General features: G+C 50.5%; 10 non-coding genes across 10 annotated transcripts; all 10 read right to left on the bottom strand.

Moving 5' to 3' along the window:
* Nucleotides 1–10719: 10719 nt before the first annotated feature.
* On the bottom strand, nt 10720–10838 carry LOC148150916 (5S ribosomal RNA). Its single transcript, XR_015755959.1, has one exon. It is a non-coding gene; the product is annotated as a 5S ribosomal RNA (ribosomal RNA).
* Nucleotides 10839–12384: 1546 nt separating this feature from the next.
* LOC148150917 (5S ribosomal RNA) lies at nt 12385–12503 on the bottom strand. Its single transcript, XR_015755658.1, has one exon. It is a non-coding gene; the product is annotated as a 5S ribosomal RNA (ribosomal RNA).
* A 1546-nt stretch (nt 12504–14049) lies between these two features.
* Nucleotides 14050–14168, bottom strand: LOC148150918 (5S ribosomal RNA). The gene has a single exon (XR_015755660.1). It is a non-coding gene; the product is annotated as a 5S ribosomal RNA (ribosomal RNA).
* Nucleotides 14169–15714: 1546 nt separating this feature from the next.
* LOC148150919 (5S ribosomal RNA) lies at nt 15715–15833 on the bottom strand. The gene has a single exon (XR_015755664.1). It is a non-coding gene; the product is annotated as a 5S ribosomal RNA (ribosomal RNA).
* A 1546-nt stretch (nt 15834–17379) lies between these two features.
* LOC148150920 (5S ribosomal RNA) lies at nt 17380–17498 on the bottom strand. The gene has a single exon (XR_015755681.1). It is a non-coding gene; the product is annotated as a 5S ribosomal RNA (ribosomal RNA).
* A 1546-nt stretch (nt 17499–19044) lies between these two features.
* LOC148150921 (5S ribosomal RNA) lies at nt 19045–19163 on the bottom strand. Its single transcript, XR_015755632.1, has one exon. It is a non-coding gene; the product is annotated as a 5S ribosomal RNA (ribosomal RNA).
* Nucleotides 19164–20709: 1546 nt separating this feature from the next.
* LOC148150922 (5S ribosomal RNA) lies at nt 20710–20828 on the bottom strand. Its single transcript, XR_015755684.1, has one exon. It is a non-coding gene; the product is annotated as a 5S ribosomal RNA (ribosomal RNA).
* Nucleotides 20829–22374: 1546 nt separating this feature from the next.
* On the bottom strand, nt 22375–22493 carry LOC148150923 (5S ribosomal RNA). Its single transcript, XR_015755388.1, has one exon. It is a non-coding gene; the product is annotated as a 5S ribosomal RNA (ribosomal RNA).
* A 1546-nt stretch (nt 22494–24039) lies between these two features.
* LOC148150924 (5S ribosomal RNA) lies at nt 24040–24158 on the bottom strand. Its single transcript, XR_015755685.1, has one exon. It is a non-coding gene; the product is annotated as a 5S ribosomal RNA (ribosomal RNA).
* Nucleotides 24159–25704: 1546 nt separating this feature from the next.
* On the bottom strand, nt 25705–25823 carry LOC148150925 (5S ribosomal RNA). Its single transcript, XR_015756305.1, has one exon. It is a non-coding gene; the product is annotated as a 5S ribosomal RNA (ribosomal RNA).
* Between the last annotated feature and the right edge of the window lie 71 nt (nt 25824–25894).

The raw sequence follows: 25894 nt of genomic DNA on the forward strand, positions 1-25894 counted from the left end.
TTCCCAGTGTCCAAGGCCAGCCACTCCCCCCGGTGATGGAAGAAAATCCCGGACGAGCCCCCAATTGTGAGAAACAAAAGCTCACTCATTTTAATAATTTCAGTCCGAGACTAATTTCTGATCAGCCATTTATTTGTACACCTATAGATGGGTGCTTTGTCTAAATACCTGGTAAGGTAATGACAAAATGCACACTATATCCAAAAAACCCTCGCAATTTATACCATATGTTTTCCTTATTCCATTGTCTGTTCCCTGCTTCGCTTACGTCACTCATTTCCTTAAGACCTATCCCACAACTTCTGTTTATCCTGTTTTGTCCGTGACAAACTCTTATCTCTGACTCCCATAAGGGTGTTTGACGTCAGTGTATTATAGATTATTGATTAGGCATATCTTTTCTTCTATCAGCATCTATTTCCATCCAGAGGCTACTTTGACCTCTTTGATAAGGGTTAGTTCCTGTGTCTTGAGGAGGGGAAACAGATGCTTTCCTGTTTGCCCATATATCCACCATTGTTCAGTATTCATGTCTCATGCTTTCTTTTTGCTGAATATGTATTTTCTCATTCCTATTCTGCATCAGAATTTATACTTGCAGAAATAACATTAATTCATTTATATGCCACAACAAGAACCCCCAGATCTCTCTGTACTGCCCCTTTACCTCAATTGATTCCACTTAGGTGGTAATCCGCCTTCCTGTTCTTGCCACCAAAGTGGATAAGGATCCATTTATCCACGTGAAAGTGCATCTGCCATGCATCTGAGCACTCACCTAACTTGTCCAGGTCACCCTGTAATCTCCTAACATCCTCATCACATTTCACCCTGCCACCCAGCTGATGAAATTTGCGAATGTTATTGCGAATACCATCTTGTATATCCTGAAGATAGATTGTAAAAAGCTGCGGTCCCAGTACTGATCCGTGCGGTACCCCACTGGTCAGTGCCTGGCATTCCGAAATGGAGGGGTGGAGGAGTGTGGAAGGATGAGAGAATGCAGGCTGCGGCCCTATGAAGCAGGGGGAGGGCTTGCAGTTGGCCTGTGTGGGGATGTGGGAGACTACAGGAGCCTGGTGGGCAAGGGCTGGCTGAAAGGCAGCTGGAGGGACGGAGGGAGGGAAGCACGCACGGAGGAGGAAGAGCAAAGAGAAAAGAGAAAAAAAAGCCAAAGGGGATAAAGAGAAAGAGCAACAAAGAAAATGTGGCTGGCCAGCACGCCTTGAAGTAGGGAGAAAAGGCAGGGGCCAGCGCCTACGGCCATACTAGTCTGAAAACGCCCGATCTCGTCTGATCTCGGAAGCTGTGAGAGGTAATTTCGGTATTAAACTTTAAGATGTTCCTGGACCACAGACTGATCTATTACAAAAGACAAAACTTTTGTTTCTTTTCTAGAACATTTTATATCCTCAAAAGTAGAATAGTTTAAATTGTGCAGAATGCTGACAATTTGTGAGCAGAGTAAAAAACAAACAGGCCCTTGATTGATGAAACCATTAACACAGGCAGGGAAGGATGGGTCCTTGACTGATACGACTGCAGGATAGGGAAACGACTCGAGAGACATCTGCTACAGATTGATAAGGCCGCTAGCACGGACAGAGAAGAATAAGTCTTTGACTGATAAGACTACAGGGTGAGAAAAACAACAACTTTAGAGACTCTGAAGACATTTGTTGCAGACTTTGTGATAAGAGTGTAAATTGGAGAATAATGATGTTTTTAAGAATGTGAACCTCATGGCTCGTTAGAGCCAAGGAGGGGAGGGACTTGTACTGTATATAATAGGAGACTTTGTAAGCCTCAGCGCGCCTTTTTTTCTTTCAAGGGTGCCCAACTCTGCAGACTTGTTAATAAAACTTTGTTTTCCTGAATTTGTCTAGAGCGATTATTGAGAAGCGATTTTCGTTTCTAACAACTTGGGGGCTCGTCGTCCGGGATCAACACTCCGGCCGCAAGGGGAGTTGAGGAAGGATATCGGAGAAGGTGCACCCTACCGAGTTCGGCAGTCCCTGATTCCTTGCTTGTCGCCCCGCGCGGCTTGAGCGAGTGATATCCGGGAGGCTAATGGGGAGGAATCACAAACTACCTCAGGGGTACAGACCAGATCTCAAGCTGGAAAGGGTCACAGACAAAACCCTGTCTCGATTGCAAGAATGAATCCACTCCGGGAAGTGCCCATGGGGGGCGAGGAAGGAAGGACGGGATATGTGAACGTTCCCTTGACGAGTACTGAAGTACGGAATTTCAGGAGGGAGATGAAGGGTCTACTAGAGGACCCCATGGGACTTGCTGAACAATTGGATCAGTTCCTGGGTCCGAATACTTACACGTGGGATGAGATGTATTCCATCATGAAAACATTGTTCTCTAGCCAGGAGCGTCAGATGATACGACAAGCTGCGCTCTTGGTCTGGGAGAGAGAGGGGGGAGAAGGAGGGGAGCAGAAGTTTCCCCTCACCGACCCCGAGTGGGATAAGAACACGGAGGAAGGACGGCGCAACATGAGAGACATGCGGGAATATTGGATAAAAGGAATAAGACACGCAGCCCCGAAGGGGCACAATTTTACCAAGGCCTTTGGTAATCACCAAAACCCGGAGGAAACCCCTACGGACTTCCTAGACAGGATTAGGAAGGATTTGCAGCAGTTCGCTGGGGTGGACCCTGAGACGGACGTGGGGCAACAACTCATACGGGTAGAGTTTGTATCAAAGGCCTGGCCGGACATACGAAAGAAGTTAGAGAAAATGGATGATTGGGATAGTAAATCTTTAAGTGAATTACTACGGGAGGTGCAAAAGGTGTTTGTGAGAAGGGACGATGAGAAGCAAAAGAAGGCGACAAAGATAATGATGCAAACGGTGCAACAAATGACAGCTGGAAGAAGGGAAAAGGGAGAGCCGTGGCAGAAACAGGAAAGGGGAGAGTCGTGGCAAGAGCAGAGGAAGAGAGAACCATGGCCGGAACAAAGGAAGAGTGGAGGAACGCGAGACCGCGACAGGGAAACGAAGAGGATACTCAGATGTTACTATTGTAATGAAGAGGGACATTTTAAACGGGAGTGCTCCCGCTACAAGCGGGAGGTGAGGTCGTACGCCCTGATGGAGGAAGATTAGGGAGGTCGGGGGTTCCTACCCTTGGGGCAAAAGGACTATCGACAGGAACCCCTGGTAAACTTGAAAGTAGGGCCCCAAGGATCGGAGATCACATTTATGGTGGACTCGGGAGCCGAAAGATCAAGTATAATCCAAATACCCCCTGGCACCCGAGCAGGAGGAAAAGTTATGGGGGTATCTGGAATTGGAGGACAGAAATTACAAGTCCCAGTGGTAGAGGACGTGGAAATTGGGTATGAAAACAGAACTACTAAACGAGACCTCCTTCTACTGCCATCGGCGGGGTTTAATTTGTTAGGAAGAGACTTGCAGGTCAAACTAGGGATCGGAACGGTACCAAATAACGGGGAAATGGTGGTAAGGTTGTTCGCCCTCACCGAAGAAGATGATCAACAAATAGACCCGGAAGTATGGTACCGAGAGGGGAACAGAGGGGGTCTAAACATCAAACCTCTCCAAATCACCATGTTACCAGGAAGAGGCCCGGGAAGAAGGAAACAATACCCGATTGCTATGGAAGGACGGGAGGGGTTACAACCTGTGATAGAAAGATTAATCACAGATGGACTACTGGAGGAATGCATGTCCCCTTTCAATACTCCAATACTCCCTGTGAGGAAGCCGGACGGGACATATAGGCTGGTGCAAGACTTGCGGGGGTTGAATGAAGTAGTCCAGGCTAGATACCCGGTGGTACCTAATCCCTACACGTTAATGAGTAAAATTCCCCCCGAACATGAATGGTTCAGCGTAATAGATCTGAAGGATGCTTTCTGGAGTTGCCCCCTTGACGAAGAAAGTCGGAACCTTTTTGCCTTTGAATGGGAGAATCCCTTCACAGGACGAAAGCGACAGTTAAGATGGACGGTCTTGCCGCAGGGGTTCACGGAGTCACCCAATTTGTTTGGACAAATACTGGAGCAGATCTTAGGAGGATTTCGGTGTAACGCGGAGAATCAATTGCTCCAATATGTCGATGATCTCTTACTCTCAGGACCAAGAGAAGAGGAGGTACGAGCAGACACCGTTGCCCTGGTGAACTTCCTGGGGAAACAGGGTCTACGCGTCTCCAGGACAAAACTCCAGTTTGTGGAGCGAGAAGTAAGATATCTGGGTCATCAAGTCAGTAAGGGGCACCGCCGTATCACGCCAGAACGAATATCAGGGATTACGGGTATGCCAATACCCAGGACGAAGAAGGAAGTCAGACAATTCCTGGGACTAGTAGGGTATTGCCGGATATGGATTGAAAGTTACACCACTTTAGTAAAATTTTTGTACGACAAACTGGGACAAGAAGGACAAAAGGTGGACTGGTCAGATGAGGAGGAGCAGCGATTTAATATTATTAAAAGTAAACTGATTCGAGCTCCGGTATTGGCTTTACCCACCCTGAAGGAACCGTTCCAGTTATTAGATTAGATTAGATTACTTACAGTGTGGAAACAGGCCCTTCGGCCCAACAAGTCCACACCGACCCGCCGAAGCGCAACCCACCCATACCCCTACATCTACCCCTTTAACCTAACACTACGGGCAATTTAGCATGGCCAATTCACCTGACCCGCACATCTTTGGACTGTGGGAGGAAACCGGAGCACCCGGAGGAAACCCACGCAGAATGTGCAAACTCCACACAGTCAGTCGCCTGAGTCGGGAATTGAACCCGGGTCTAGAGGCGCTGTGAGGCAGCAGTGCTAACCACTGGGCCACCGTTGTATGTTAATAGCGCCGGCGGAATTGCCCAGGGTGTGCTTACTCAGCTGCGGGCAGGGAAACGTCAGCCGGTTGCATTTTTGTCAAAAATGTTAGACCCTGTGTCACGTGGATGGCCGACCTGTATCCAGGCAGTGGCAGCTACGGCAATGTTAGTAGAAGAGGCCCGAAAACTTACCTTTGGAGGAAGGATCACAATATACTCCCCACATTCGGTTAGTGCCATACTGGCTCAAAAGGCTCACCGCTGGTTAACAGACTCTCGCATCCTGAAGTATGAGACGATTTTGATGACCGGGAACGATCTCAATTTTGCAAAAGATCTCAGTTGCGACCCAGCCCAGTTTCTGTACGGACGTCCTGCAGATGGGGAACAGGACCATGATTGTGTGGAATTTGTGGACTTGCAGACCAAGAGCCGAGAGGACCTGCAAGAAGCCCCGCTGGGTGAGGGACAGGAACTGTATATCGACGGGTCCTCCCGGTGCATCAGTGGAGTACGATACAGTGGCTATGCTGTCATAGATGGTGCAACGAAACGGACGATTGAGTCCGGACGACTGCCCGGGAAGTGGTCAGCCCAATCCTGTGAGTTGTACGCCCTCCAGAGGGCCCTGAAGTTGTTGGAAGGGAAAGTGGGGACCATATATACTGACTCAAAGTATGCATACGGAGTCGTTCATACTTTCGGGAAAATCTGGGAAGAGCGAGGATTGATAACTTCCCGGGGAAAAGAATTAGCTCACGAACAAATGATCAGCCTAACGTTGGAAGCCCTGGCGTTACCTACGGAACTTGCAGTAGTCCATGTACCCGGTCACCAGAAGGGGTCGACACCGGAAGCGGTGGGAAACCGGCTGGCAGACGAGGAAGCCAAGCGGGCAGCGGTCGAAAAATCCGTCCAATTGTTAACGTTAATACCGTTGAGGGAAGGGCTCGCTAAACAACCCGTCTTCACCCAGGGGGAGATTGATAAAATGGATCAATTAGGTGCCCGGCTAGATACTAACGGGAAGTGGACGGTTCCTGATGGGAGACAAGTACTAAACAAACAGATCATCCGGAGTATTCTGCACCGATTACACCATCAGACCCACTGGGGGGTGCAAGCCATGTGTGACACGATCCTGAGAGACTATGTATGCAGGGGGATATACACATTAGCCCAACAAGAGGTAGTCGGATGCCCCACTTGCCGGCGTATTAATCAGAAGGCCATGCGTTCTATGCCAGCTGGTGGTCAGCCCCTCGCGATTAGGCCATTCCAGAGGATCCAAGTCGACTTTACAGAATTACCCCCAGTACAGAGATGGAAATATCTGCTAGTAATAGTAGACCATTTCACTCACTGGGTAGAGGCTTTCCCAACTGCCAAAGCCGATGCACCAACCGTGGCCCGTCTATTGTTAGAGAACATAATCCCGAGATATGGTATAATGGAATCTATCGACTCCGACTGCGGGACACATTTTATTTCTAAGCTACACCATTTGATCTGTACTGCCCTGGGTATCCAATGGAAATTCCATGCACCCTGGCATCCTCAGAGTTCGGGTCGAGTTGAGAGAATGAATGGCACGCTCAAGACCCAATTGACTAAGCTGATGTTAGAAACTAAGTTACCATGGCCAAAGTGCCTTCCCATTGCCCTATTGAGGATACGTACGGCACCTCGCCGAGATGTCGGGGTTTCCCCCTATGAAATGCTGTTCGGATTACCGCATTGGAGTAAGGTTGATGGATGTCCCACTCTACAAGGCGGGGAAGTATTTATCCGAACCTATTTACTGGCCTTATCCCGTTCTTTTGCAGAACTCCGGAGGAAAGGTCTCCTGGCTCAGACTCCGCCGCTCGACTTCCTCCTGCATAAGGTGGAGCCCGGAGATTGGATACTTGTTAAGACCTGGAAGGCCGAAAAGCTCCAGCCGCGGTGGGAAGGACCGTTCCTGGTTCTGTTGACAACTGAAGCAGCTGTTCGGACGAAAGAAAAAGGGTGGGTCCACGCATCAAGGATAAAGGGGCCTGTTCCGCCTGAAGAAGAAAGCACCTGGACATGCGAGCAAGGGGACAAGCCGTTGTCGGTAAAACTGAAAAGACAGCAATAATGAACTCTACTTGGACTGTATTGGTGGGGATATTGATCAGTTTACTCCTGTATGTGGGGGAGGGTGAGGGGAGATGTGACAAATGTCGAACTACAGTAAGACTTGGGATTCAAATCTATTCGGGATCATTTGTGTCCCATTCCTATGTGGACGATAGGTGTTACGATGTGAGTGCACGCCATGAATGTTGGGAGGATGGGAGACCCTATTATCAGGTATATAATAAAGGATACGGTGGCAATATCCATGGATGCCCTATAAATGACCGCTGGGTGTGTATTAGCAAAACTGGGAGGTGGGACCTATCCTCCGTGTTGCTCAGGGAGCAGGTTGACAGAGTCAAGGAGACCAAGATACAGATCACTGATCGGGGGTTGGGGAAAGAGCAAGACCGTCAGGGAACGGTCGTGCTCCCTAAAGTGCCATCTGTATACGCAGAGGTAGAAGGAAAGATTGAACTCCCTGATGTTACACAAAACCTGTTTATTGATCTCACCTCTAGAATAGCCACTGTTTTAAATGTTAGCAATTGCTGGGTCTGTGGGGGGCCGCATATGTTGGAACAATGGCCGTGGACTGGTCAAAGCTTAGACATATGGGAATTGCTGCAAACCACTTGGACTCATGACAACGACAGAAAAAGCCAGGGGTGGAGACTGACAAACAGCCCTGAGGGCCAGTTCTGTATTGAAGGCAAGGGGACCGTGAAGGTAGGGATTAGCCCCTGTCAGAATATATTGGATGCAACCACGCGAGTATGGTGGCCTGAGAATATTGCTTGGTACATTGCAAACCGAGATCATCAAAATTGCATTCGGTTACGTTCTGATTCCTCCTCTTACGAGCTAAGTGCTGACCCTCCCGATGGCATGAAAAGAGTGTGGAGCGGTGGTTGTCAGGGGAATCAATGCTGGAATAATCCTGTCCAGACTCTGCCACAGGGCGAACAATCCAAATACTGGAATTGCAGTGGTCCTGGTCCTTATGAGGGCGTCCCTGGGGTAAAGGAGTTGTGGGATGCCGTTGTGAGGCAGGGAGGGCCTGCTCCAGATGGCCTATTTTGGATATGCGGTAATCAGGCATATTCCAAACTGCCCATGGGATGGGCTGGAGTATGCTTCCTGGGTCTAATAAGACCTGAATTCTTCCTATTACCCCGGGAGGAAGGCGATGATTTGGGAGTTAAACTCTTTGACTCCCTGCGTAGGTCGCCAAGGGATATCCAAGTCGGTGATTGGGGGGATGAGTGGCCACCGGCCCGGATTATTGAATACTACGGGCCTGCTACGTGGGCACAGGATGGATCATGGGGATACCGTACTCCTATCTATATGTTAAATCGAATTATCAGGCTCCAAGCAGTCGTAGAGGTCATTACTAACCGGACTGCCCTGGCCCTAGAGTTATTGGCTAAGCAGCAGGAACAGATGAGGGCTGCTATATATCAAAACCGACTTGCCTTGGATTATCTGTTGGCCTCGGAGGGGGGTGTGTGCGGGAAATTTAACCTGACAAACTGCTGTCTAGAAATTGACGATAATGGTAAAGCGGTTTTGAAAATTTCCGATGAAATTCGGAAATTGGCCCATGTGCCAGTACAATCTTGGCGTCCTCTTAGTGGCATCGGATGGTGGGATGGCCTCCTAGGTGGTAGCTGGTGGCACACGGCGTTGCTGGTGGTTGGGGGAGGCATGATTCTTCTTCTCGTAACACCCTGCCTAACTCCCTGCATTCAGTTTTTAATTCAGAAAAATATTTCCCGACTCCAGGCAATGGTGGTTCCACAACATGGGACGCGGGAACTTAAAGTGATGTTGCTGCGAAAGACCAAGGATTTCCCGGGCCCTTGAGGGAAGGGGGGGCTTATCTTGGTCAGGCACATCGTAAAGAAAGAAAAGGGTGGAATTGTGAGAGGTAATTTTGGTTTAAACTTTAAGATGTGCCTGGACCACAGACTGATCTATAATAAAAGACAAAACTTTTGTTTCTTTTCTATAACATTTTATATACTCAAAAGTAGAATAGTTTAAATTGTGCAGAATGCTGACAATTTGTGAGCAGAGTAAAAAAAAAACAAACAGGCCCTTGATTGATGAAACCATTAACACAGGCAGGGAAGGATGAGTCCTTGACTGATAAGACTGCAGGATAGGGAAACGACTCGAGAGACATCTGCTACAGATTGATAAGGCCGCTAGCACGGACAGAGAAGAATAAGTCTTTGACTGATAAGACTACAGGGTGAGAAAAACAACAACTTTAGAGACTCTGAAGACATTTGTTGCCGACTTTGTTGATAAGAGTGCAAATTGGAGAATAATGATGTCTTTAAGAATGTGAACCTCATGGCTCGTTAGAGCCAAGGAGGGGAGGGACTTGTACTGTATATAATAGGAGACTTTGTAAGCCTCAGGGCGCCTTTTTGTCTTTCAAGGATGCCCAACTCTGCAGACTTGTTAATAAAACTTTGTTTTCCTGAATTTGTCTCGAGCGATTATTGAGAAGCGATTTTCATTTCTAACAGAATGCCAGGCACTGACCAGTGGGGTACCGCAGGGATCAGTACTGGGACCGCAGCTTTTTACAATCTATCTTCAGGATATACAAGATGGTATTAGCAATAACATTCGCAAATTGCATCAGCTGGGTGGCAGGGTGAAATGTGATGAGGATGTTAGGAGATTACAGGGTGACCTGGACAAGTTAGGTGAGTACTCAGATGCATGGCAGATGGACTTTCATGTGGATAAATGGATCCTTATCCACTTTGGTGGCAAGAACAGGAAGGCAGATTACCACCTAAGTGGAATCAATTTAGGTAAAGGGGCAGTACAGAGAGATCTGGGGGTTCTTGTACACCACTCAATGAAGGTAAGCATGCAGGTACAGCAGGTAGTGAAGAAGGCTAATAGCATGCTGGCCTTCATAACAAGAGGGATTGAGTATAGAAGCAAAGAGGTTCTTCTGCAGCTGTACAGGGCCCTGGTGAGACCACACCTGGAGTACTGTGTGCAGTTCTGGTCTCCAAATTTGAGGAGAGACATTCTGGCTATTGAGGGAATGCAGCGTAGGTTCACGAGGTCAATTCCTGGAATGGCGGGATTACCTTACACTGAAAGACTGGAGCGACTGGGCTTGTGTACCCTTGAGTTTAGAAGACTGAGAGGGGATCTGGTTGAGACATATAAGATGATCAAAGGATTGGACACTCTGGCGGCAGGCAACATGTTTCCGCTGCGGGGTGAGTGCCGAAACAGAGGACACAGCTTAAAAATATGGGGTAGACCATTTAGGACAGAGATGAGGAGAAACTTCTTCACCCAGAGAGTGGTGGCTGTGTGGAATGCTCTGCCCCAGAGGGCAGTGGAGGCCCAGTCTCTGGATTCATTTAAGAAAGAGTTGGATAGAGCTCTCAAGGATAGTGGAATCAAGGGTTATGGAGATAAGGCAGGAACAGGATACTGATTAAGGATGATCAGCCATGATCATATTGAATGGTGGTGCAGGCTGGAAGGGCAGAATGGCCAACTCCTGCACCTATTGTCTATTGTCCGCCTTTCCTGACTGCCACCCGCAGACAGCGTGCAGCCCCAATCCCTTTCTTTCCGCCTTTCTTGCTGATTTTGGCAGCGCTCCGCTCTCCTCCCCTCCGTGTCTCGTGCCTGCAGGAGACTGATGCCAGGCACAGCAGCAGCAGCAAAAATAACCTGCCGCTCCATTGCCTGGCACAAGACAAGTGCAGAGGGGTGACTTGAGCAGCCACTGCTGGCGGAAAAAGCCTACTGCACCAGGTATTCCCAGGCGGTCTCCCATCCAAGTACTAATCAGGCCTGAGTCTGCTTAGCTTCCGAGATCAGACGAGATCGGGCGTTTTCAGACTAGTATGGCCGTCGGCGCTGGCTCTGGCCTTTTCTCCCTACTTCAAGGCGTGCTGGCCAGCCACATTTTCTTTGTTGCTCTTTCTCTTTATCCCCTTTGGCTTTTTTTTCTCTTTTCTCTTTGCTCTTCCTCCTCCGTGCGTGCTTCCCTCCCTCCGTCCCTCCAGCTGCCTTTCAGCCAGCCCTTGCCCACCAGGCTCCTGTAGTCTCCCACATCCCCACACAGGCCAACTGCAAGCCCTCCCCCTGCTTCATAGGGCCGCAGCCTGCATTCTCTCATCCTTCCACACTCCTCCACCCCTCCATTTCGGAATGCCGGGCACTGACCAGTGGGGTACCGCACGGATCAGTACTGGGACCGCAGCTTTTTACAATCTATCTTCAGGATATACAAGATGGTATTAGCAATAACATTCGCAAATTTCATCAGCTGGGTGGCAGGGTGAAATGTGATGAGGATGTTAGGAGATTACAGGGTGACCTGGACAAGTTAGGTGAGTGCTCAGATGCATGGCAGATGCACTTTCACGTGGATAAATGGATCCTTATCCACTTTGGTGGCAAGAACAGGAAGGCAGATTACCACCTAAGTGGAATCAATTTAGGTAAAGGGGCAGTACAGAGAGATCTGGGTGTTCTTGTACACCACTCAATGAAGGTAAGCATGCAGGTACAGCAGGTAGTGAAGAAGGCTAATAGCATGCTGGCCTTCATAACAAGAGGGATTGAGTATAGAAGCAAAGAGGTCCTTCTGCAGCTGTACAGGGCCCTGGTGAGACCACACCTGGAGTACTGTGTGCAGTTCTGGTCTCCAAATTTGAGGAGAGACATTCTGGCTATTGAGGGAATGCAGCGTAGGTTCACGAGGTCAATTCCTGGAATGGCGGGATTACCTTACACTGAAAGACTGGAGCGACTGGGCTTGTGTACCCTTGAGTTTAGAAGACTGAGAGGGGATCTGGTTGAGACATATAAGAGGATCAAAGGATTGGACACTCTGGCGGCAGGCAACATGTTTCCGCTGCGGGGTGAGTGCCGAAACAGAGGACACAGCTTAAAAATACGGGGTAGACCATTTAGGACAGAGATGAGGAGAAACTTCTTCACCCAGAGAGTGGTGGCTGTGTGGAATGCTCTGCCCCAGAGGGCAGTGGAGGCCCAGTCTCTGGATTCATTTAAGAAAGAGTTGGATAGAGCTCTCAAGGATAGTGGAATCAAGGGTTATGGAGATAAGGCAGGAACAGGATACTGATTAAGGATGATCAGCCATGATCATATTGAATGGTGGTGCAGGCTGGAAGGGCAGAATGGCCAACTCCTGCACCTATTGTCTATTGTCCGCCTTTCCTGACTGCCACCCGCAGACAGCGTGCAGCCCCAATCCCTTTCTTTCCGCCTTTCTTGCTGATTTTAGCAGCGCTCCGCTCTCCTCCCCTCCGTGTCTCGTGCCTGCAGGAGACTGATGCCAGGCACAGCAGCAGCAGCAAAAATAACCTGCCGCTCCATTGCCTGGCACAAGACAAGTGCAGAGGGGTGACTTGAGCAGCCACTGCTGGCGGAAAAAGCCTACAGCACCTGGTATTCCCAGGCTGTCTCCCATCCAAGTACTAACCAGGCCTGAGTCTGCTTAGCTTCCGAGACCAGACGAGATCGGGCGTTTTCAGACTAGTATGGCCGTAGGCGCTGGCCCCTGCCTTTTCTCCCTACTTCAAGGCGTGCTGGCCAGCCACATTTTCTTTGTTGCTCTTTCTCTTTATCCCCTTTGGCTTTTTTTTCTCTTTTCTCTTTGCTCTTCCTCCTCCGTGCGTGCTTCCCTCCCTCCGTCCCTCCAGCTGCCTTTCAGCCAGCCCTTGCCCACCAGGCTCCTGTAGTCTCCCACATCCCCACACAGGCCAACTGCAAGCCCTCCCCCTGCTTCATAGGGCCGCAGCCTGCATTCTCTCATCCTTCCACACTCCTCCACCCCTCCATTTCGGAATGCCGGGCACTGACCAGTGGGGTACCGCACGGATCAGTACTGGGACCGCAGCTTTTTACAATCTATCTTCAGGATATACAAGATGGTATGAGCAATAACATTCGCAAATTTCATCAGCTGGGTGGCAGGGTGAAATGTGATGAGGATGTTAGGAGATTACAGGGTGACCTGGACAAGTTAGGTGAGTGCTCAGATGCATGGCAGATGCACTTTCACGTGGATAAATGGATCCTTATCCACTTTGGTGGCAAGAACAGGAAGGCAGATTACCACCTAAGTGGAATCAATTTAGGTAAAGGGGCAGTACAGAGAGATCTGGGTGTTCTTGTACACCACTCAATGAAGGTAAGCATGCAGGTACAGCAGGTAGTGAAGAAGGCTAATAGCATGCTGGCCTTCATAACAAGAGGGATTGAGTATAGAAGCAAAGAGGTCCTTCTGCAGCTGTACAGGGCCCTGGTGAGACCACACCTGGAGTACTGTGTGCAGTTCTGGTCTCCAAATTTGAGGAGAGACATTCTGGCTATTGAGGGAATGCAGCGTAGGTTCACGAGGTCAATTCCTGGAATGGCGGGATTACCTTACACTGAAAGACTGGAGCGACTGGGCTTGTGTACCCTTGAGTTTAGAAGACTGAGAGGGGATCTGGTTGAGACATATAAGAGGATCAAAGGATTGGACACTCTGGCGGCAGGCAACATGTTTCCGCTGCGGGGTGAGTGCCGAAACAGAGGACACAGCTTAAAAATACGGGGTAGACCATTTAGGACAGAGATGAGGAGAAACTTCTTCACCCAGAGAGTGGTGGCTGTGTGGAATGCTCTGCCCCAGAGGGCAGTGGAGGCCCAGTCTCTGGATTCATTTAAGAAAGAGTTGGATAGAGCTCTCAAGGATAGTGGAATCAAGGGTTATGGAGATAAGGCAGGAACAGGATACTGATTAAGGATGATCAGCCATGATCATATTGAATGGTGGTGCAGGCTGGAAGGGCAGAATGGCCAACTCCTGCACCTATTGTCTATTGTCCGCCTTTCCTGACTGCCACCCGCAGACAGCGTGCAGCCCCAATCCCTTTCTTTCCGCCTTTCTTGCTGATTTTGGCAGCGCTCCGCTCTCCTCCCCTCCGTGTCTCGTGCCTGCAGGAGACTGATGCCAGGCACAGCAGCAGCAGCAAAAATAACCTGCCGCTCCATTGCCTGGCACAAGACAAGTGCAGAGGGGTGACTTGAGCAGCCACTGCTGGCGGAAAAAGCCTACAGCACCTGGTATTCCCAGGCTGTCTCCCATCCAAGTACTAACCAGGCCTGAGTCTGCTTAGCTTCCGAGACCAGACGAGATCGGGCGTTTTCAGACTAGTATGGCCGTAGGCGCTGGCCCCTGCCTTTTCTCCCTACTTCAAGGCGTGCTGGCCAGCCACATTTTCTTTGTTGCTCTTTCTCTTTATCCCCTTTGGCTTTTTTTTCTCTTTTCTCTTTGCTCTTCCTCCTCCGTGCGTGCTTCCCTCCCTCCGTCCCTCCAGCTGCCTTTCAGCCAGCCCTTGCCCACCAGGCTCCTGTAGTCTCCCACATCCCCACACAGGCCAACTGCAAGCCCTCCCCCTGCTTCATAGGGCCGCAGCCTGCATTCTCTCATCCTTCCACACTCCTCCACCCCTCCATTTCGGAATGCCGGGCACTGACCAGTGGGGTACCGCACGGATCAGTACTGGGACTGCAGCTTTTTACAATCTATCTTCAGGATATACAAGATGGTATTAGCAATAACATTCGCAAATTTCATCAGCTGGGTGGCAGGGTGAAATGTGATGAGGATGTTAGGAGATTACAGGGTGACCTGGACAAGTTAGGTGAGTGCTCAGATGCATGGCAGATGCACTTTCACGTGGATAAATGGATCCTTATCCACTTTGGTGGCAAGAACAGGAAGGCAGATTACCACCTAAGTGGAATCAATTTAGGTAAAGGGGCAGTACAGAGAGATCTGGGGGTTCTTGTACACCACTCAATGAAGGTAAGCATGCAGGTACAGCAGGTAGTGAAGAAGGCTAATAGCATGCTGGCCTTCATAACAAGAGGGATTGAGTATAGAAGCAAAGAGGTCCTTCTGCAGCTGTACAGGGCCCTGGTGAGACCACACCTGGAGTACTGTGTGCAGTTCTGGTCTCCAAATTTGAGGAGAGACATTCTGGCTATTGAGGGAATGCAGCGTAGGTTCACGAGGTCAATTCCTGGAATGGCGGGATTACCTTACACTGAAAGACTGGAGTGACTGGGCTTGTGTACCCTTGAGTTTAGAAGACTGAGAGGGGATCTGGTTGAGACATATAAGATGATCAAAGGATTGGACACTCTGGCGGCAGGCAACATGTTTCCGCTGCGGGGTGAGTGCCGAAACAGAGGACACAGCTTAAAAATACGGGGTAGACCATTTAGGACAGAGATGAGGAGAAACTTCTTCACCCAGAGAGTGGTGACTGTGTGGAATGCTCTGCCCCAGAGGGCAGTGGAGGCCCAGTCTCTGGATTCATTTAAGAAAGAGTTGGATAGAGCTCTCAAGGATAGTGGAATCAAGGGTTATGGAGATAAGGCAGGAACAGGATACTGATTAAGGATGATCAGCCATGATCATATTGAATGGTGGTGCAGGCTGGAAGGGCAGAATGGCCAACTCCTGCACCTATTGTCTATTGTCCGCCTTTCCTGACTGCCACCCGCAGACAGCGTGCAGCCCCAATCCCTTTCTTTCCGCCTTTCTTGCTGATTTTGGCAGCGCTCCGCTCTCCTCCCCTCCGTGTCTCGTGCCTGCAGGAGACTGATGCCAGGCACAGCAGCAGCAGCAAAAATAACCTGCCGCTCCATTGCCTGGCACAAGACAAGTGCAGAGGGGTGACTTGAGCAGCCACTGCTGGCGGAAAAAGCCTACAGCACCTGGTATTCCCAGGCTGTCTCCCATCCAAGTACTAACCAGGCCTGAGTCTGCTTAGCTTCCGAGACCAGACGAGATCGGGCGTTTTCAGACTAGTATGGCCGTAGGCGCTGGCCCCTGCCTTTTCTCCCTACTTCAAGGCGTGCTGGCCAGCCACATTTTCTTTGTTGCTCTTTCTCTTTATCCCCTTTGGCTTTTTTTTCTCTTTTCTCTTTGCTCTTCCTCCTCCGTGCGTGCTTCCCTCCCTCCGTCCCTCCAGCTGCCTTTCAGCCAGCCCTTGCCCACCAGGCTCCTGTAGTCTCCCACATCCCCACACAGGCCAACTGCAAGCCCTCCCCCTGCTTCATAGGGCCGCAGCCTGCATTCTCTCATCCTTCCACACTCCTCCACCCCTCCATTTCGGAATGCCGGGCACTGACCAGTGGGGTACCGCACGGATCAGTACTGGGACCGCAGCTTTTTACAATCTATCTTCAGGATATACAAGATGGTATTAGCAATAACATTCGCAAATTTCATCAGCTGGGTGGCAGGGTGAAATGTGATGAGGATGTTAGGAGATTACAGGGTGACCTGGACAAGTTAGGTGAGTGCTCAGATGCATGGCAGATGCACTTTCACGTGGATAAATGGATCCTTATCCACTTTGGTGGCAAGAACAGGAAGGCAGATTACCACCTAAGTGGAATCAATTTAGGTAAAGGGGCAGTACAGAGAGATCTGGGGGTTCTTGTACACCACTCAATGAAGGTAAGCATGCAGGTACAGCAGGTAGTGAAGAAGGCTAATAGCATGCTGGCCTTCATAACAAGAGGGATTGAGTATAGAAGCAAAGAGGTCCTTCTGCAGCTGTACAGGGCCCTGGTGAGACCACACCTGGAGTACTGTGTGCAGTTCTGGTCTCCAAATTTGAGGAGAGACATTCTGGCTATTGAGGGAATGCAGCGTAGGTTCACGAGGTCAATTCCTGGAATGGCGGGATTACCTTACACTGAAAGACTGGAGTGACTGGGCTTGTGTACCCTTGAGTTTAGAAGACTGAGAGGGGATCTGGTTGAGACATATAAGATGATCAAAGGATTGGACACTCTGGCGGCAGGCAACATGTTTCCGCTGCGGGGTGAGTGCCGAAACAGAGGACACAGCTTAAAAATACGGGGTAGACCATTTAGGACAGAGATGAGGAGAAACTTCTTCACCCAGAGAGTGGTGACTGTGTGGAATGCTCTGCCCCAGAGGGCAGTGGAGGCCCAGTCTCTGGATTCATTTAAGAAAGAGTTGGATAGAGCTCTCAAGGATAGTGGAATCAAGGGTTATGGAGATAAGGCAGGAACAGGATACTGATTAAGGATGATCAGCCATGATCATATTGAATGGTGGTGCAGGCTGGAAGGGCAGAATGGCCAACTCCTGCACCTATTGTCTATTGTCCGCCTTTCCTGACTGCCACCCGCAGACAGCGTGCAGCCCCAATCCCTTTCTTTCCGCCTTTCTTGCTGATTTTGGCAGCGCTCCGCTCTCCTCCCCTCCGTGTCTCGTGCCTGCAGGAGACTGATGCCAGGCACAGCAGCAGCAGCAAAAATAACCTGCCGCTCCATTGCCTGGCACAAGACAAGTGCAGAGGGGTGACTTGAGCAGCCACTGCTGGCGGAAAAAGCCTACTGCACCTGGTATTCCCAGGCGGTCTCCCATCCAAGTACTAACCAGGCCTGAGTCTGCTTAGTTTCCGAGATCAGACGAGATCGGGCGTTTTCAGACTAGTATGGCCGTAGGCGCTGGCCCCTGCCTTTTCTCCCTACTTCAAGGCGTGCTGGCCAGCCACATTTTCTTTCTTGCTCTTTCTCTTTATCCCCTTTGGCTTTTTTTTCTCTTTTCTCTTTGCTCTTCCTCCTCCGTGCGTGCTTCTCTCCCTCCGTCCCTCCAGCTGCCTTTCAGCCAGCCCTTGCCCACCAGGCTCCTGTAGTCTCCCACATCCCCACACAGGCCAACTGCAAGCCCTCCCCCTGCTTCATAGGGCCGCAGCCTGCATTCTCTCATCCTTCCACACTCCTCCACCCCTCCATTTCGGAATGCCAGGCACTGACCAGTGGGGTACCGCACGGATCAGTACTGGGACCGCAGCTTTTTACAATCTATCTTCAGGATATACAAGATGGTATTAGCAATAACATTCGCAAATTTCATCAGCTGGGTGGCAGGGTGAAATGTGATGAGGATCTTAGGAGATTACAGGGTGACCTGGACAAGTTAGGTGAGTGCTCAGATGCATGGCAGATGCACTTTCACGTGGATAAATGGATCCTTATCCACTTTGGTGGCAAGAACAGGAAGGCAGATTACCACCTAAGTGGAATCAATTTAGGTAAAGGGGCAGTACAGAGAGATCTGGGGGTTCTTGTACACCACTCAATGAAGGTAAGCATGCAGGTACAGCAGGTAGTGAAGAAGGCTAATAGCATGCTGGCCTTCATAACAAGAGGGATTGAGTATAGAAGCAAAGAGGTCCTTCTGCAGCTGTACAGGGCCCTGGTGAGACCACACCTGGAGTACTGTGTGCAGTTCTGGTCTCCAAATTTGAGGAGAGACATTCTGGCTATTGAGGGAATGCAGCGTAGGTTCACGAGGTCAATTCCTGGAATGGCGGGATTACCTTACACTGAAAGACTGGAGCGACTGGGCTTGTGTACCCTTGAGTTTAGAAGACTGAGAGGGGATCTGGTTGAGACATATAAGATGATCAAAGGATTGGACACTCTGGCGGCAGGCAACATGTTTCCGCTGCGGGGTGAGTGCCGAAACAGAGGACACAGCTTAAAAATACGGGGTAGACCATTTAGGACAGAGATGAGGAGAAACTTCTTCACCCAGAGAGTGGTGGCTGTGTGGAATGCTCTGCCCCAGAGGGCAGTGGAGGCCCAGTCTCTGGATTCATTTAAGAAAGAGTTGGATAGAGCTCTCAAGGATAGTGGAATCAAGGGTTATGGAGATAAGGCAGGAACAGGATACTGATTAAGGATGATCAGCCATGATCATATTGAATGGTGGTGCAGGCTGGAAGGGCAGAATGGCCAACTCCTGCACCTATTGTCTATTGTCCGCCTTTCCTGACTGCCACCCGCAGACAGCGTGCAGCCCCAATCCCTTTCTTTCCGCCTTTCTTGCTGATTTTGGCAGCGCTCCGCTCTCCTCCCCTCCGTGTCTCGTGCCTGCAGGAGACTGATGCCAGGCACAGCAGCAGCAGCAAAAATAACCTGCCGCTCCATTGCCTGGCACAAGACAAGTGCAGAGGGGTGACTTGAGCAGCCACTGCTGGCGGAAAAAGCCTACTGCACCTGGTATTCCCAGGTGGTCTCCCATCCAAGTACTAACCAGGCCTGAGTCTGCTTAGTTTCCGAGATCAGACGAGATCGGGCGTTTTCAGACTAGTATGGCCGTAGGCGCTGGCCCCTGCCTTTTCTCCCTACTTCAAGGCGTGCTGGCCAGCCACATTTTCTTTCTTGCTCTTTCTCTTTATCCCCTTTGGCTTTTTTTTCTCTTTTCTCTTTGCTCTTCCTCCTCCGTGCGTGCTTCCCTCCCTCCGTCCCTCCAGCTGCCTTTCAGCCAGCCCTTGCCCACCAGGCTCCTGTAGTCTCCCACATCCCCACACAGGCCAACTGCAAGCCCTCCCCCTGCTTCATAGGGCCGCAGCCTGCATTCTCTCATCCTTCCACACTCCTCCACCCCTCCATTTCGGAATGCCAGGCACTGACCAGTGGGGTACCGCACGGATCAGTACTGGGACCGCAGCTTTTTACAATCTATCTTCAGGATATACAAGATGGTATTAGCAATAACATTCGCAAATTTCATCAGCTGGGTGGCAGGGTGAAATGTGATGAGGATCTTAGGAGATTACAGGGTGACCTGGACAAGTTAGGTGAGTGCTCAGATGCATGGCAGATGCACTTTCACGTGGATAAATGGATCCTTATCCACTTTGGTGGCAAGAACAGGAAGGCAGATTACCACCTAAGTGGAATCAATTTAGGTAAAGGGGCAGTACAGAGAGATCTGGGGGTTCTTGTACACCACTCAATGAAGGTAAGCATGCAGGTACAGCAGGTAGTGAAGAAGGCTAATAGCATGCTGGCCTTCATAACAAGAGGGATTGAGTATAGAAGCAAAGAGGTCCTTCTGCAGCTGTACAGGGCCCTGGTGAGACCACACCTGGAGTACTGTGTGCAGTTCTGGTCTCCAAATTTGAGGAGAGACATTCTGGCTATTGAGGGAATGCAGCGTAGGTTCACGAGGTCAATTCCTGGAATGGCGGGATTACCTTACACTGAAAGACTGGAGCGACTGGGCTTGTGTACCCTTGAGTTTAGAAGACTGAGAGGGGATCTGGTTGAGACATATAAGATGATCAAAGGATTGGACACTCTGGCGGCAGGCAACATGTTTCCGCTGCGGGGTGAGTGCCGAAACAGAGGACACAGCTTAAAAATACGGGGTAGACCATTTAGGACAGAGATGAGGAGAAACTTCTTCACCCAGAGAGTGGTGGCTGTGTGGAATGCTCTGCCCCAGAGGGTAGTGGAGGCCCAGTCTCTGGATTCATTTAAGAAAGAGTTGGATAGAGCTCTCAAGGACAGTGGAATCAAGGGTTATGGAGATAAGGCAGGAACAGGATACTGATTAAGGATGATCAGCCATGATCATATTGAATGGTGGTGCAGGCTGGAAGGGCAGAATGGCCAACTCCTGCACCTATTGTCTATTGTCCGCCTTTCCTGACTGCCACCCGCAGACAGCGTGCAGCCCCAATCCCTTTCTTTCCGCCTTTCTTGCTGATTTTGGCAGCGCTCCGCTCTCCTCCCCTCCGTGTCTCGTGCCTGCAGGAGACTGATGCCAGGCACAGCAGCAGCAGCAAAAATAACCTGCCGCTCCATTGCCTGGCACAAGACAAGTGCAGAGGGGTGACTTGAGCAGCCACTGCTGGCGGAAAAAGCCTACTGCACCTGGTATTCCCAGGCGGTCTCCCATCCAAGTACTAACCAGGCCTGAGTCTGCTTAGTTTCCGAGATCAGACGAGATCGGGCGTTTTCAGACTAGTATGGCCGTAGGCGCTGGCCCCTGCCTTTTCTCCCTACTTCAAGGCGTGCTGGCCAGCCACATTTTCTTTCTTGCTCTTTCTCTTTATCCCCTTTGGCTTTTTTTTCTCTTTTCTCTTTGCTCTTCCTCCTCCGTGCGTGCTTCTCTCCCTCCGTCCCTCCAGCTGCCTTTCAGCCAGCCCTTGCCCACCAGGCTCCTGTAGTCTCCCACATCCCCACACAGGCCAACTGCAAGCCCTCCCCCTGCTTCATAGGGCCGCAGCCTGCATTCTCTCATCCTTCCACACTCCTCCACCCCTCCATTTCGGAATGCCAGGCACTGACCAGTGGGGTACCGCACGGATCAGTACTGGGACCGCAGCTTTTTACAATCTATCTTCAGGATATACAAGATGGTATTAGCAATAACATTCGCAAATTTCATCAGCTGGGTGGCAGGGTGAAATGTGATGAGGATCTTAGGAGATTACAGGGTGACCTGGACAAGTTAGGTGAGTGCTCAGATGCATGGCAGATGCACTTTCACGTGGATAAATGGATCCTTATCCACTTTGGTGGCAAGAACAGGAAGGCAGATTACCACCTAAGTGGAATCAATTTAGGTAAAGGGGCAGTACAGAGAGATCTGGGGGTTCTTGTACACCACTCAATGAAGGTAAGCATGCAGGTACAGCAGGTAGTGAAGAAGGCTAATAGCATGCTGGCCTTCATAACAAGAGGGATTGAGTATAGAAGCAAAGAGGTCCTTCTGCAGCTGTACAGGGCCCTGGTGAGACCACACCTGGAGTACTGTGTGCAGTTCTGGTCTCCAAATTTGAGGAGAGACATTCTGGCTATTGAGGGAATGCAGCGTAGGTTCACGAGGTCAATTCCTGGAATGGCGGGATTACCTTACACTGAAAGACTGGAGCGACTGGGCTTGTGTACCCTTGAGTTTAGAAGACTGAGAGGGGATCTGGTTGAGACATATAAGATGATCAAAGGATTGGACACTCTGGCGGCAGGCAACATGTTTCCGCTGCGGGGTGAGTGCCGAAACAGAGGACACAGCTTAAAAATACGGGGTAGACCATTTAGGACAGAGATGAGGAGAAACTTCTTCACCCAGAGAGTGGTGGCTGTGTGGAATGCTCTGCCCCAGAGGGCAGTGGAGGCCCAGTCTCTGGATTCATTTAAGAAAGAGTTGGATAGAGCTCTCAAGGATAGTGGAATCAAGGGTTATGGAGATAAGGCAGGAACAGGATACTGATTAAGGATGATCAGCCATGATCATATTGAATGGTGGTGCAGGCTGGAAGGGCAGAATGGCCAACTCCTGCACCTATTGTCTATTGTCCGCCTTTCCTGACTGCCACCCGCAGACAGCGTGCAGCCCCAATCCCTTTCTTTCCGCCTTTCTTGCTGATTTTGGCAGCGCTCCGCTCTCCTCCCCTCCGTGTCTCGTGCCTGCAGGAGACTGATGCCAGGCACAGCAGCAGCAGCAAAAATAACCTGCCGCTCCATTGCCTGGCACAAGACAAGTGCAGAGGGGTGACTTGAGCAGCCACTGCTGGCGGAAAAAGCCTACTGCACCTGGTATTCCCAGGCGGTCTCCCATCCAAGTACTAACCAGGCCTGAGTCTGCTTAGCTTCCGAGATCAGACGAGATCGGGCGTTTTCAGGCTAGTATGGCCGTAGGCGCTGGCCCCTGCCTTTTCTCCCTACTTCAAGGCGTGCTGGCTAGCCACATTTTCTTTGTTGCTCTTTCTCTTTATCCCCTTTGGCTTTTTTTTCTCTTTTCTCTTTGCTCTTCCTCCTCCGTGCGTGCTTCCCTCCCTCCGTCCCTCCAGCTGCCTTTCAGCCAGCCCTTGCCCACCAGGCTCCTGTAGTCTCCCACATCCCCACACAGGCCAACTGCAAGCCCTCCCCCTGCTTCATAGGGCCGCAGCCTGCATTCTCTCATCCTTCCACACTCCTCCACCCCTCCATTTCGGAATGCCAGGCACTGACCAGTGGGGTACCGCACGGATCAGTACTGGGACCGCAGCTTTTTACAATCTATCTTCAGGATATACAAGATGGTATTAGCAATAACATTCGCAAATTTCATCAGCTGGGTGGCAGGGTGAAATGTGATGAGGATGTTAGGAGATTACAGGGTGACCTGGACAAGTTAGGTGAGTGCTCAGATGCATGGCAGATGCACTTTCACGTGGATAAATGGATCCTTATCCACTTTGGTGGCAAGAACAGGAAGGCAGATTACCACCTAAGTGGAATCAATTTAGGTAAAGGGGCAGTACAGAGAGATCTGGGGGTTCTTGTACACCACTCAATGAAGGTAAGCATGCAGGTACAGCAGGTAGTGAAGAAGGCTAATAGCATGCTGGCCTTCATAACAAGAGGGATTGAGTATAGAAGCAAAGAGGTCCTTCTGCAGCTGTACAGGGCCCTGGTGAGACCACACCTGGAGTACTGTGTGCAGTTCTGGTCTCCAAATTTGAGGAGAGACATTCTGGCTATTGAGGGAATGCAGCGTAGGTTCACGAGGTCAATTCCTGGAATGGTGGGATTACCTTACACTGAAAGACTGGAGCGACTGGGCTTGTGTATCCTTGAGTTTAGAAGACTGAGAGGGGATCTGGTTGAGACATATAAGATGATCAAAGGATTGGACACTCTGGCGGCAGGCAACATGTTTCCGCAGCGGGGTGAGTGCCGAAACAGAGGACACAGCTTAAAAATACGGGGTAGACCATTTAGGACAGAGATGAGGAGAAACTTCTTCACCCAGAGAGTGGTGGCTGTGTGGAATGCTCTGCCCCAGAGGGCAGTGGAGGCCCAGTCTCTGGATTCATTTAAGAAAGAGTTGGATAGAGCTCTCAAGGATAGTGGAATCAAGGGTTATGGAGATAAGGCAGGAACAGGATACTGATTAAGGATGATCAGCCATGATCATATTGAATGGTGGTGCAGGCTGGAAGGGCAGAATGGCCAACTCCTGCACCTATTGTCTATTGTCCGCCTTTCCTGACTGCCACCCGCAGACAGCGTGCAGCCCCAATCCCTTTCTTTCCGCCTTTCTTGCTGATTTTGGCAGCGCTCCGCTCTCCTCCCCTCCGTGTCTCGTGCCTGCAGGAGACTGATGCCAGGCACAGCAGCAGCAGCAAAAATAACCTGCCGCTCCATTGCCTGGCACAAGACAAGTGCAGAGGGGTGACTTGAGCAGCCACTGCTGGCGGAAAAAGCCTACTGCACCTGGTATTCCCAGGCGGTCTCCCATCCAAGTACTAACCAGGCCTGAGTCTGCTTAGTTTCCGAGATCAGACGAGATCGGGCGTTTTCAGACTAGTATGGCCGTAGGCGCTGGCCCCTGCCTTTTCTCCCTACTTCAAGGCGTGCTGGACAGCCACATTTTCTTTCTTGCTCTTTCTCTTTATCCCCTTTGGCTTTTTTTTCTCTTTTCTCTTTGCTCTTCCTCCTCCGTGCGTGCTTCCCTCCCTCCGTCCCTCCAGCTGCCTTTCAGCCAGCCCTTGCCCACCAGGCTCCTGTAGTCTCCCACATCCCCACACAGGCCAACTGCAAGCCCTCCCCCTGCTTCATAGGGCCGCAGCCTGCATTCTCTCATCCTTCCACACTCCTCCACCCCTCCATTTCGGAATGCCAGGCACTGACCAGTGGGGTACCGCACGGATCAGTACTGGGACCGCAGCTTTTTACAATCTATCTTCAGGATATACAAGATGGTATTAGCAATAACATTCGCAAATTTCATCAGCTGGGTGGCAGGGTGAAATGTGATGAGGATGTTAGGAGATTACAGGGTGACCTGGACAAGTTAGGTGAGTGCTCAGATGCATGGCAGATGCACTTCCACGTGGATAAATGGATCCTTATCCACTTTGGTGGCAAGAACAGGAAGGCAGATTACCACCTAAGTGGAATCAATTTAGGTAAAGGGGCAGTACAGAGAGATCTGGGGGTTCTTGTACACCACTCAATGAAGGTAAGCATGCAGGTACAGCAGGTAGTGAAGAAGGCTAATAGCATGCTGGCCTTCATAACAAGAGGGATTGAGTATAGAAGCAAAGAGGTCCTTCTGCAGCTGTACAGGGCCCTGGTGAGACCACACCTGGAGTACTGTGTGCAGTTCTGGTCTCCAAATTTGAGGAGAGACATTCTGGCTATTGAGGGAATGCAGCGTAGGTTCACGAGGTCAATTCCTGGAATGGCGGGATTACCTTACACTGAAAGACTGGAGCGACTGGGCTTGTGTACCCTTGAGTTTAGAAGACTGAGAGGGGATCTGGTTGAGACATATAAGATGATCAAAGGATTGGACACTCTGGCGGCAGGCAACATGTTTCCGCTGCGGGGTGAGTGCCGAAACAGAGGACACAGCTTAAAAATACGGGGTAGACCATTTAGGACAGAGATGAGGAGAAACTTCTTCACCCAGAGAGTGGTGGCTGTGTGGAATGCTCTGCCCCAGAGGGCAGTGGAGGCCCAGTCTCTGGATTCATTTAAGAAAGAGTTGGATAGAGCTCTCAAGGATAGTGGAATCAAGGGTTATGGAGATAAGGCAGGAACAGGATACTGATTAAGGATGATCAGCCATGATCATATTGAATGGTGGTGCAGGCTGGAAGGGCAGAATGGCCAACTCCTGCACCTATTGTCTATTGTCCGCCTTTCCTGACTGCCACCCGCAGACAGCGTGCAGCCCCAATCCCTTTCTTTCCGCCTTTCTTGCTGATTTTGGCAGCGCTCCGCTCTCCTCCCCTCCGTGTCTCGTGCCTGCAGGAGACTGATGCCAGGCACAGCAGCAGCAGCAAAAATAACCTGCCGCTCCATTGCCTGGCACAAGACAAGTGCAGAGGGGTGACTTGAGCAGCCACTGCTGGCGGAAAAAGCCTACGGCACCTGGTATTCCCAGGCGGTCTCGCATCCAAGTACTAACCAGGCCTGAGTCTGCTTAGCTTCCGAGATCAGCCGAGATCGGGCGTTTTCAGGCTAGTATGGCCGTAGGCGCTGGCCCCTGCCTTTTCTCCCTACTTCAAGGCGTGCTGGCTAGCCACATTTTCTTTGTTGCTCTTTCTCT

The sequence above is a fragment of the Chiloscyllium plagiosum genome, unplaced genomic scaffold (assembly GCF_037043375.1).
Source record: "Chiloscyllium plagiosum isolate Xiang-an unplaced genomic scaffold, Cpla_swu_hap1 HiC_scaffold_3, whole genome shotgun sequence".
NCBI lineage: Eukaryota > Metazoa > Chordata > Chondrichthyes > Orectolobiformes > Hemiscylliidae > Chiloscyllium > Chiloscyllium plagiosum.